Source organism: Salvelinus fontinalis, chromosome 5 (genome assembly GCF_029448725.1).
Source record: "Salvelinus fontinalis isolate EN_2023a chromosome 5, ASM2944872v1, whole genome shotgun sequence".
Lineage (NCBI taxonomy): Eukaryota > Metazoa > Chordata > Actinopteri > Salmoniformes > Salmonidae > Salvelinus > Salvelinus fontinalis.
This window is the reverse complement of record NC_074669.1, coordinates 60,279,188-60,291,711: the sequence shown is the minus strand read 5'-3', so window position 1 is coordinate 60,291,711 and position 12,524 is coordinate 60,279,188. Positions and strand designations below refer to the sequence as shown.

Below are 12,524 nucleotides of genomic sequence, written 5' to 3'. Positions count from 1 at the left end.
GAGAGTGAGGGGTAGAGAGAGGGGGGTTGAGAGAGGAGAGAGAGCGAGGGGTAGAGAGAGAGGAGAGAGGAGAGAGAGAGGGGTAGAGAGAGGGGGGTTGAGAGAGGAGAGAGAGCGAGGGGTAGAGAGAGAGGAGAGAGCGATAGGGAGAGAGGGGTGGGTAGAGAGAGGGGGGTTGAGAGAGGAGAGAAAGCGAGGGGTAGAGAGAGAGGAGAGAGGGATAGGGAGAGAGGGGTGGGTAGAGAGAGATTGACAAGAGGAGACAGAAAACATGCTCCCCTCGCTCTCTCGCTTTCACACACATACACACACTTTCTTGCTGCAGTGTGCCATACTGTGAACCTGCTGAACTCACACAAACCCCTCCTGCTGGTCTGTGACATAAATAATGTAAGTAACATAAATAAGGTAAACTGTTGCTACAGTTACCAAGGGATAAGAGTCTTAAACAACGGCATTTCTTGAGTGAATCAGCTTTACCTCAAACAGGCGGCTCCAGTAGTACTCTTTTGTGTGGCATTAGGCCTCCACCAGACACGAGGCCTACTCAAGCTTGCATTGGGATTCCACTAGGGATGGAATCCTGACATCTGCCTGGCTTGAGTTGGGCCTTGGAGAAATGTCCACAGACTGCTGGCATTTACTTCCATACCTATCTCATTTTTATGTCTCTGTGTCCAGTTTGAAGGAAGTTGAAACTAGCTGTGCCGGTAAACTTCCAGTCATTTTGCTAACGCAAGTTAGCAATGCCTTGCAAAACTTTAAGTTTTGCTTTAAGTTCATCGAAGTCTGGGTAAGCAAAAAAGGGCTTAATTTCCCAAATCTCACACTATCCCTTTAAACCAGTCGAAAGTTTGGACACACCTACTCATTCAAGGGTTTTCCTTTATTTTTTTAAACTATTTTCTACATTGTAGAATAATAGTGACAACATCAAAACTATGAAATAACACATATGGAATCATGTAGTAACCAAAAAAAGTGTTAAACAAATCAAAATATATTTTAGATTATTCAAAGTGGCCATCTTTTTCCTTGATGACAGCTTTGCACATTTGAAATTCTCTCAACCAGCTTCATGGGGAATGCTTTTCCAACCGTGTTGAAGGAGTTCCCACATATGCTGAGCACACGTTTTTTCTTCACTCTGCGGTCCAACTCATCCCAAACCATCTCAATTGGGTTGAGGTTGGGTGATTGTGGAGGCCAGGTCATCTGATGTAGCACTCCATCACTCTTTCTTGGTCAAATAGCCCTTACACAGCCTGGAGGTGTGTTGGGTCATTGTCTTGTTGAAAAACAAATGATAGTCCCACTAAGCGCAAACCAGATGGGATGGCGTATCGCTGCAGAATGCTGTGGCAGCCATGCTGATTAAGTGTGACTTAAATTCTAAATAAATCACTGACAGTGTTACCAACAAAGCACCCCCACAACTCCTCCTCCATGCTTCACGGTGGGAACCACACATGCGGAGATCCTCCGTTCTCAAACTCTGAGTCTCAAAGATGCAGCGGTTGGAACCAAAAACTAAAATTTGGACTCATCAGACCAAAAGGACAGATTTCCACCGGTCTAATGTCCATCGCTTGTGTCTCTTGGCCCAAGCAAGTCTCTTCTTCTCATTGGTGTCCTTTAGCAGTGGTTTCTTTGCTGCAATTTGACCATAAAGGCTAGATTCATGCAGTCTCCTCTAAACAGTTGATGTTGAGATGTGTCTGTTACTTGAACTCTGTGAAGCATTTATTTGGGCTGCAATCTGAGGTTCAGTTAACTCTAATGAACTTCTCCTCTGCAGCAGAGGTAACTCTGGGTCTTCCTTTCCTGTGGCGGTTTTAAATGACAGACAGTTTCATCATAGCGCTTGATAGCTTTTGCGACTGCACTTGAAGAAACTTTGACATTTTTCATATTGACTGACCTTCATGTCTTATGTAATGACCGACTGTCATTTACCTTTGCTTATTTTAGCGGTTCTTGCCATAATATGGACTTGGTCTTTTACCAAATAGGGCTATCTTCTGTATACCATCCCTACCTTGTCACAACACAACTGATTGGCTCAATTAAGAAGGAAAGAAATTCCACAAATTAACTTTTAACAAGGCACACCTGTCAATTGAAATGCATTCCAGGTGACTACCTCATGAAGCTGGTTGAGAGAATGCCAAGAGTGTGCAAAGCTGTCATCAAGACAAAAGGGTGGCTACTTTGAAGAATCTCAAATATGCCTTATATTTTGATTTGTTTAACACTTTTTTGGTTACTACATGATTCCACGTGTTATTTCATAGTTTTGATGTCGTCACTATTATTCTACAAAGTAGAAATTAGTCATAATAAAGAAGAACCCTTGAATGAGTAGGTGTGTCCAAACTTTTGTCTGGTACTGTATGTGCTGGATGTAAACCACAGCTTGATGCTTTTATTGTCTGGTGGCTATAAGATGCAGAATGAGTTCAGACAGTGTCAATGATATTCATGACATATAATCAAGGAAGTAGAGACAGCAGGAAAAAGTACTTTTGTAAAGTCTAAATAAATGCAGATTTTCCGAATGAGACACTTTGGTTGGTATGTGTTTTTCAAGACGACACTGCTTCGCAAATAGATTTGCAGGGAACTCGACTGTTTCGCACAAATTGTTTATTTTGATCGTAGTCTAGAGGATAATCAGGAGCTCATCATCTCACTTCTCCAGACACAGTGGGCCTCGATTGGCGCGACACGTAGGCGGACCGAAATTGGATCCTTGAAAGTGTGAATGTGAGCAACGAAATGATTTACTTTTCACTGAAAACATATAATGTTGTCACAGACCGGCACAATCTGAAAGTATTTTTTTCCATTAGTCCACTGTTGATACAGTCCCAAAATGTTTTACATGTCAGCAGTTTTCCAGGTTTTGGAGTTTCAAGAAGCAAAGTGTCACCGGCCACATCCTCATGATGATGCAAAATGCATGATTCATTTGACATAAATACCAAAAGATAGTGTATTTACCCTTTAAATAAGAGAACTTTATCAATTGTCTGTTCCACATACTACTACTGTACAATGCTATTGATGTTATCATGGAAATTTGTACAATGAGCACAAATTATACAAACATACTCAAAGCCTCTCTTATGTTCATCAGAATCCTCTGTTGGGTGAAGAATCGTCTGCTTTGAAACCACAACAGACAGATGGAACGAATGAAAGAGATGAGGAAGGGGTCTCTTTTGGGTTAATGCCTCTGAGTCACTCACTCAGAGTCGCAGCGGGTGTCCAGACAACCTTGGAGAATTCTTAATCAAGCAAATAAACGGTTATGTGAGCTAGGAATTATGGGTAGAGAGAGCCGGAGTGTGACCACAACAGAGAAGACCTAAAGTTATGGAGCTGAGCCACTATGCATTATTTAAATAAGTTGAGTCACTGTGGTGGCACCACTGGTACCCCCATTAAAATAGGAGGTTGAGTGTCATGATGAGAACAAGTGACAGGTCTTAAAAAGGGGGAGAGAGAGGTCTTGGCATACGGGGAGAGAGAGGTCTTGGCATACGGGGAGAGAGAGGTCTTGGCATACGGGGAGAGAGAGGTCTTGGCATACGGGGAGAGGGAGGTCTTGGCATACGGGGAGAGAGAGGTCTTGGCATACGGGGAGAGAGAGGTCTTGGCATACGGGGAGAGGGAGGTCTTGGCATACGGGGAGAGAGAGGTCTTGGCATACGGGGAGAGAGAGGTCTTGGCATACGGGGAGAGAGAGGTCTTGGCATACGGGGAGAGGGAGGTCTTGGCATACGGGGAGAGAGAGGTCTTGGCATACGGGGAGAGAGAGGTCTTGGCATACGGAGAGAGAGAGGTCTTGGCATACGGGGAGAGAGAGGTCTTGGCATACGGGGAGAGAGAGGTCTTGGCACACGGGGAGAGAGAGGTCTTGGCACACGGGGAGAGAGAGGTCTTGGCATACGGGGAGAGAGAGGTCTTGGCATACGGGGAGAGAAAGGTCTTGGCATACGGGGAGAGAGAGGTCTTGGCACACGGGGAGAGAGAGGTCTTGGCATACGGGGAGAGAGAGGTCTTGGCATACGGGGAGAGAGAGGTCTTGGCACACGGGGAGAGAGAGGTCTTGGCACACGGGGAGAGAGAGGTCTTGGCACACGGGGAGAGAGAGGTCTTGGCACACGGGGAGAGAAAGGTCTTGGCATACGGGGAGAGAGAGGTCTTGGCATACGGGGAGAGAGAGGTCTTGGCATACGGGGAGAGAGAGGTCTTGGCATACGGGGAGAGAGAGGTCTTGGCATACGGGGAGAGAGAGGTCTTGGCATACGGGGAGAGAGAGGTCTTGGCATACGGGGAGAGAGAGGTCTTGGCATACGGGGAGAGAGAGGTCTTGGCATACGGGGAGAGAGAGGTCTTGGCATACGGGGAGAAAGAGGTCTTGGCATACGGGGAGAGAGAGGTCGTGGCATACGGGGAGAGAGAGGTCTTGGCATACGGGGAGAGAGAGGTCTGGCATACGGGGAGAGAGAGGTCTTGGCATACGGGGAGAGAGAGGTCTTGGCATACGGGGAGAGAGAGGTCTTGGCATACGGGGAGAGAGAGGTCTTGGCATACGGGGAGAGAGAGGTCTTGGCATACAGGGAGAGAGAGGTCTTGGCATACGGGGAGAGAGAGGTCTTGGCATACGGGGAGAGAGAGGTCTTGGCATACGGGGAGAGAGAGGTCTTGGCATACGGGGAGAGAGAGGTCTTGGCATACGGGGAGAGAGAGGTCTTGGCATACGGGGAGAGAGAGGTCTTGGCATACGGGGAGAGAGAGGTCTTGGCATACGGGGAGAGAGAGGTCTTGGCATACGGGGAGAGAGAGGTCTTGGCATACGGGGAGAGAGAGGTCTTGGCATACGGGGAGAGAGAGGTCTTGGCATACGGGGAGAGAGAGGTCTTGGCATACGGGGAGAGAGAGGTCTTGGCATACGGGGAGAGAGAGTTCTTGGCATACGGGGAGAGAGAGGTCTTGGCATACGGGGAGAGAGAGGTCTTGGCATACGGGGAGAGAGAGGTCTTGGCATACGGGGAGAGAGAGGTCTTGGCATAAGGGGAGAGAGAGGTCTTGGCATAAGGGGAGAGAGAGGTCTTGGCATAAGGGGAGAAGAGAGGTCTTGGCATAAGGGGAGAAGAGAGGTCTTGGCATACGGGGAGAGAGAGGTCTTGGCATAAGGGGAGAGAGAGGTCTTGGCATAAGGGGAGAGAGAGGTCTTGGCATAAGGGGAGAGAGAGGTCTTGGCATAAGGGGAGAGAGAGGTCTTGGCATAAGGGGGGAGAGAGGTCTTGGCATAAGGGGAGAGAGAGGTCTTGGCATACGGGGAGAGAGAGGTCTTGGCATACGGGGAGAGAGAGGTCTTGGCATACAGGGAGAGAGAGGTCTTGGCATACGGGGAGAGAGAGGTCTTGGCATAAGGGGAGAGAGAGGTCTTGGCATAAGGGGAGAGAGAGGTCTTGGCATAAGGGGAGAGAGAGGTCTTGGCATACGGGGAGAGAGAGGTCTTGGCATAAGGGGAGAGAGAGGTCTTGGCATACGGGGAGAGAGAGGTCTTGGCATAAGGGGAGAGAGAGGTCTTGGCATAAGGGGAGAGAGAGGTCTTGGCATAAGGGGAGAAAGAGGTCTTGGCATAAGGGGAGAGAGAGGTCTTGGCATAAGGGGAGAGAGAGGTCTTGGCATAAGGGGAGAGAGAGGTCTTGGCATAAGGGGAGAGAGGTGTCTTGGCATAAGGGGAGAGAGAGATCTTGGCATAAGTGGAGAGAGAGGTCTTGGCATAAGGGGAGGAGAGAGAGGTCTTGGCATAAGGGGAGGAGAGAGAGGTCTTGGCATAAGGGGGGAAAGAGGACTTGGTATGAGGAGAGAGGACTTGGTATGAGGAGAGGGCAACACCTTTCTGTGTGACCTAATGAGCAGAATAACAGCATTTATTCACACATTCTGACACACACTTATAATTATCTTCATGGAGTCTATGAGAGACATACTGTAGTTTTCTTTCAAATGAAAGTGATCTACAACTAAATTGCTTCTGGCATAAGGCTTATGATGCTCCAGCTTACAGATGCCACTTCTAAATCACAACAAAAAAGACCGAGGCATAACCTGTAACCACTTTAGGGTGCTGACTATTTAGTGAAATAGTTTTCTTTCAACATTTCTCTCTTACAAATGCCGTTTCTATGATCACTTTAAAGACATTAGGCAAAACCACTCTTATTGCTTGTTTCAGCTGGCTTACTTTCTAGGGGAGAGTGTCTCCGTATACCCCAAAGCTCACATTCTCAACATGCGACAATTGGAAGTAATTAGTTAATCATGCGTCTAGACTAGTGAGAACAGAGTAACCTAAACCCTCTGAAAGCTTAGGGGAGCTCCAGGCAGTTTCCCCCTCCATCGCTGCGAAGAACAAGTGCTTATTGAGCAAAACAAAACTGGGAATCGGAAAGAGGATGAATATTCATGATATGACATTCGCGGGGAGCAGACGATTATTCCAAACGCACACAACCCGTGGTGCTGCATTCAAGTGTAGCCGTCGACTCAAACCTCACACGGTTCAAACAAACAGTGAAATTCGGTTGAAATACCCCTGAAATCCACCTCAAGGGAACCGGTTGTGTTTGAACTGCAATCACAGAAATAAAATGCCAATTATCCGCCTAATTGGGCGGAACAACCCTTGAAGCATCTTGTTGCTAGGTCTAGTTGTATTGGGATCTTTAAATAGCCCATTTAAAGGCTTATCATCAGTTTAATTCATTGAATGTGGGTAAGAAAATTGACCTTTTCCCATTTTCCCCTGAAACCTGGATTGGCAGGAGACGCCTGGGGACGAGCACCTTTCGACAAGTATCTGCCACGTAGGCAGACAGTTCCTCCTCTACCTCCCTCTCTCCCTGTTCCCTTGTCACTCACATCCAGAAAGAACCACCACAACCCATCCACCGCACACCCAAAGACAGACAGAAATATAAATGAGCGCACACCACACACACCGATGCACACACACAAACTCAACACACTCACACAAGGGTAGATAGAATAATATACAAGCGTGCAGGCCTACACACCTTCTGACAGGGGAGTCATTCTACGTTCCCAAACAACACGTCTCCCAGTGAGACAGACTTCACCCCAGGGCCCTCAGACGGACAGCTCTCTGACAAGTGATGATCAGACAGACTCCTCTACTCTCAGGCTGGCTGAGCCTTAGACCAACTGTATAACAGCATAATGTACAGAAGAGTGTGTGTGTGTGTGTGTGTGTGTGTGTGTGTGTGTGTGTGTGTGTGTGTGTGTGTGTGTGTGTGTGTGTGTGTGTGTGTGTGTGTGTGTGTGTGTGTGTGTGTGTGTGTGTGTGTGTGTGTGTGTGTGACTACTCATCGCAAAGATTGGCTGAGAATTGTACATTTCTATCTTAATGTGCATTGGGCAAGTTTTAATGGTGGTGGAAAATGTCTGTGAAAACAAGCGATAATGCAGTCTATCCAGAAGGGATATAATCTACACACAGTCTGTTGGTGATTGCTGCTAACATCTCCGTCAAACTGACAGCATCTCAGCCCATTCTAAATATGGACTTTTCAAAGAGACGTATTCATTCTATATCAACTGTCAGACAGTCTTCCTTCAGAGAATTCCCATATGTGACTACCTAGACAGCACTAACTCCTACCGGTTTATGCTGTATAGGTTTTATGATCAAAACAGAGATGAATATGATATTGATATTGCCTTGGAATATCCATAACAAGCATCCAACCGCAGCAGCAATCAAGAGTTCATTTCTGTCCGGTCTATACCAATACATTGCCTTTGATGTGTCTTCCTGCAACACACATAACAGGAGGTCCTAATAGCCATACCGTATGACTAGCTTGGTAGCTCATATCATAAGTGTATCAGGTGTGCATCCCAGATGTGAAAATACTCATCGGGTCCTTCACATATTCTCTCAGCATGTATTGGACTAGATGTGAAAGCGTGGGCTAAGACAAGTCTACTGTTCTGGAGCGCAAATGAGAAAACAGAGGATGTTTTTCTTTGCGTGGGTGGAAGGAAACTTTGCTGAGATGAAACATTTTGGTGGAAAATTGAGTCAAATACTATCCCATCCCAGGTCCAGCTGTTAGAGACTTGGGACTGTTTATATATAACCGATGGGCTAAAAACTGTAGCGATCAGCTCAAGAGTGGTACTGTTAGGGTCAATCCACATTGGAGTCCATTTAGGGTAGTGTGTAGAGGTCGACCGATTATGATCTTTCAATGCTGATACCGATTATTGGAGGACCAAAAAAAGCCGATACCGAATAAAAATCGGCCGATTTATGTATATAAACTCAGCAAAAAAAGAAAACCGGTCTTTCAAAGATAATTTGTAGAAATCCAAATAACTTCAAAGATCTTCAATGTAAAGGGTTTAAACACCGTTTCCCATGCTTGTTCAATGACGCATAAACAATTAATGAACATGCACCTGGGGAACAGTCATTAAGACACTAACAGCTTACAGACGATAGGCAATTAAGGTCATAGTTAGGAAAACACTAAAAAGAGGCCTTTCTACTGACTCTGAAAAACACCAAAAGAAAGATGCCCAGGGTCCCTGCTCATCTGCGTGAACGTGCCTTAGGCATGCTGCAAGGAGGCATGAGGACTCCAGATGTGGCCAGGGCAATAAATTGCCATTTCCGTACTGTGAGACGCCTAAGACAGCGCTACAGGGAGACAGGATGGACAGCTGATCGCCCTCACAGTGACAGACCACGTGTAACAACACCTGCACAGGATCGGTACATACGAACTTCACACCTGCTGGACAGGTACAGGATGGCAACAACAACTGCCCGAGTTACACCAGGAACTCACAATCCCTCCATCGGTGCTCAGACTGTCCGCAATAGGCTGAGAGAGGCTGGACTGAGGGCTTGTAAGCCTGTTGTAAGGCAGGTCCTCACCAGACAACACTGGCAACAACGTCGCTGGACCAGACAGGACTGGAAAAAAGTGCTCTTCACTGACGAGTCACCAGGGCTGATGGTCGGATTTGCGTTTATCGTCGAAGGAATGAGCATTACTCATGATAGGTAGGTGAAGGGTCCGTCATGGTCTGGGGCGGTGTGTCACAGCATCATTGGACTGAGCTTGTTGTCATTGCAGGCAATCTCAACACTGTGCGTTACAGGGAAGACATCCTCCTCCCTCATGTGGTACCCTTCCTGCAGGCTCATCCTGACATGACCTCCAGCATGACAACACCACCAGTCATACTGCTCGTTCTGTGCGTGATTTCAAGCAAGACATGAACGTCAGTGTTCTGTCATGGTCAGCGAAGAGCCCGGATCTCAATCCCATTGAGCACATCTGGGACCTGTTGGATCGGAGGGTGAGGGCTAGGGCCATTCCCCCCAGAAATGTCCGGAAACTTGCAGGTGCCTTGGTGGAAGAGTGGGGTAACATCTCACAGCAAGAACTGGCAAATATGGTGCAGTCCATGAGGAGATGCACTGCAGTACTTAATGCAGCTGGTGGCCACACCAGATACTTACAGTTACTTTTGATTTTGACCCTCCCCCTTTATTCACAGAGACATTATTCGATTTACGTTAGTCACATATCTGTGGAACTTGTTCAGTTTGTCTCAGTTATTGAATCTTATGTTCAAATATTTACACATTAAGTTTGCTGAAAATAAATGCAGTTGACAGTGAGAGGATGTTCTTTTTTTGCTGAGTTTATTTGTAATAATGACAATTGCAACAATACTGAATGAACAATGAACACTTATTTTAACTTAATATAATACATAAATAAAATCAATTTAGTCTCAAATAGATAATGAAACGTGTTCAATTTGGTTTAAATAATGCAAAAACACAGTGTTGGAAAAGAAAGTAAAAGTGCAATATGTGCCATGTAAGAAAGCTAACGTTTAAGTTCCTTGCTCAGAACATGAGAAAGCTGGTGGTTCCATTTAACATGAGTCTTCAATATTCCCAGCTAAGAAGTTTTATGTTGTAGTTATTATAGGAATTATGACGTGTCAACTATTTCTCTCTATACCATTTGTATTTCATATACCTTTGACTATTGGATGTTCTTATAGGCACTATAGTATTGCCAGCTTAATCTCAGGAGTTGATAGGCTTGAAGTCATAAACAGCGCTGTGCTTCAAGCATTGCTAAGAACTGCTCGCAAATGCAGTAAAGTGCTGTTTGAATGAACGCTTACGAGCCTGCTGCTGCCTACCACCGCTCAGTCAGACTGCTCTATCAAATCATAGACTTAATAATAATAAACACACAGAAATACGAGCCTTTGGTCATCAATATGGTCAAATCCGGAAACTATAATTTCAAAAACAAAACTTTTATTCTTTCAGTGAAATATGGAACCGTTCCGCATTTTATCGAATGGGTGGCAACCCTAAGTCACAACCTTCAACATCATGTCATAATTATGGAAAATTCTGGAAAATTAATTACGGTCTTTGTTAGGAAGAAATGGTCTTCACACAGTTCGCAATGAGACAGCCCCCCCAAACTGCTGCATATACCCTGACTCTGCTTGCACTGAACGCAAGAGAAGTGACACAATTTCCCTAGTTAATATTGCCTGCTAATATGCAGATTTAAAAAATATATACTTCTGTGTATTGAAAGAAGGCATTGATGTTCATGGCTAGGTACATTTGTGCAACGATTGTGCTTTTTTCACAAATGTGCTTTGGTTAAATCATCACCCATTTGGCAGAATTGAAGTGGGCTGTGATTCGATGGCAAATTAACAGGCAGCGCTTTGATTATATGCAACGCAGGACAACGCAAGATAAGCTAGTGTCTCTATGTAGCCTCGCTACTGTATATAGCCTGTCTTTTTACTGTTGTTTTATTTCTTTACTTACCTATTGTTCACCCAACACCTTTTTTGCACTATTGGTTAGAGCCTGTAAGTAAGCATTTCACTGTAAGGTGAAATGTATTTGGCGCACGTGACAAATAAACTTTGGTTTGATTTAGTTAACCTAGTAATATCATCAACCATGTGTAGTTAACTAGTGATTGTGAAGATTGGTTGTTTATGAGATAAGTTTAATGCTAGCTAGCACCTTACCTTGGCTCCTTGCAGCCACCAGGTCCTTTTGATACTGCACTCACGTAACAGGTGGTCAGCCTGCCACGCAGTCTCCTCGTGGATTGCAATGTAATCGGCATCAAAAAAGGACGATTACCGATTGTTCTGAAAACTTGAAATCGGCCATGCCGATGAATCGGTCGACCTCTAGTAGTGTCACCTCATTTTAACATTCTGTCATAAAGAGCACATGTTAAACTTCATAAAAAAAACATGTTCTCTCATTTCAAGAGGTTCAATTAAATAAAGTGGTTATATTTGGTGCCTATTAGGTTCCAAATCAAGTAACAGGGAATAGTTGTATTTAAAAAGGAATAGTTTCACCATATTCAAATATAGTTGTATTTTAAAAAAGGACATTTTTTGCACCTCCTGAGTGACGCAGCGGTCTAAGGCACTGTAGCGTCACTACAGACCCGAGTTCAATGTGTCACAAACGGCTATGACCGGGAGTCACATAGGGCGGCGCACAATTGGCCCAGCGTCGTTTGGCCAGGGGGGCTTTAATTGGCTCAGCGCGCTCTAGGGACTCATTGTGGCAGGCCGGGCGGCTTTTTATTTCACCTTTATTTAACCACATAGGCCAGTTGAGAACAAGTTCTCATTTACAACTGCGACCTGGCCCAGATAAAGCAAAGCAGTGCGACACATACAACAACAAAGAGTTACACATGGAATAAACAAACATACAGTCAATAACACAATAGAAAAAGTCTATATACAGTGTGTGCAAATAAGGTAAGATAAGGGAGGTAAGGCAATAAATAGGCCATAGTGGCGAAATAATTACAATATGGCAATTAAACACTGGAGTGATATATGTGCAGAAGATGAATGTGCAAGTAGAGATACTGGTGTGAAAGAGCATATTTTTTTATTATTATTATAATAGATAACAGTATGGGGATGAGGTAGTTGGATGGGCTATTTACAGGTGCAGTGATCTGCGAGCTGCTCTGACAGCTGGTGCTTAAAGTTAGAGGGTGTTGGCCTCCACCAACACCTTCACTAAGCCAAACCCCCCGCCCTGACAACACCTTGGCCTCCACCAACACCTTCACTACAGCCTACACCCCCGCCCGACAACACCTTGGTCTCCACCAACACCTTCACTACAGCCTACACCCCCGCCCGACAACACCTTGGCCTCCACTGACACCTTCACTAAACCTACACCCCCGCCCTGACAACACCTTGGCCTCCACTGACACCTTCACTAAACCTACACCCCCGCCCTGACAACACCTTGGCCTCCACTGACACCTTCACTAAACCTACACCCCCGCCCTGACAACACCTTGGCCTCCACTGACACCTTCACTAAGCCTACACCCCCGCCCTGACAACACCTTGGCCTCCAC

At 45.7% G+C, this 12,524-nt stretch overlaps 1 protein-coding gene across 3 annotated transcripts in view; it reads right to left on the bottom strand.

Moving 5' to 3' along the window:
• gstcd (glutathione S-transferase, C-terminal domain containing) overlaps positions 1-12,524 on the bottom strand; it is a 65,841-nt gene that overhangs the window by 38,077 nt on the left and 15,240 nt on the right. The window lies entirely within an intron of this gene.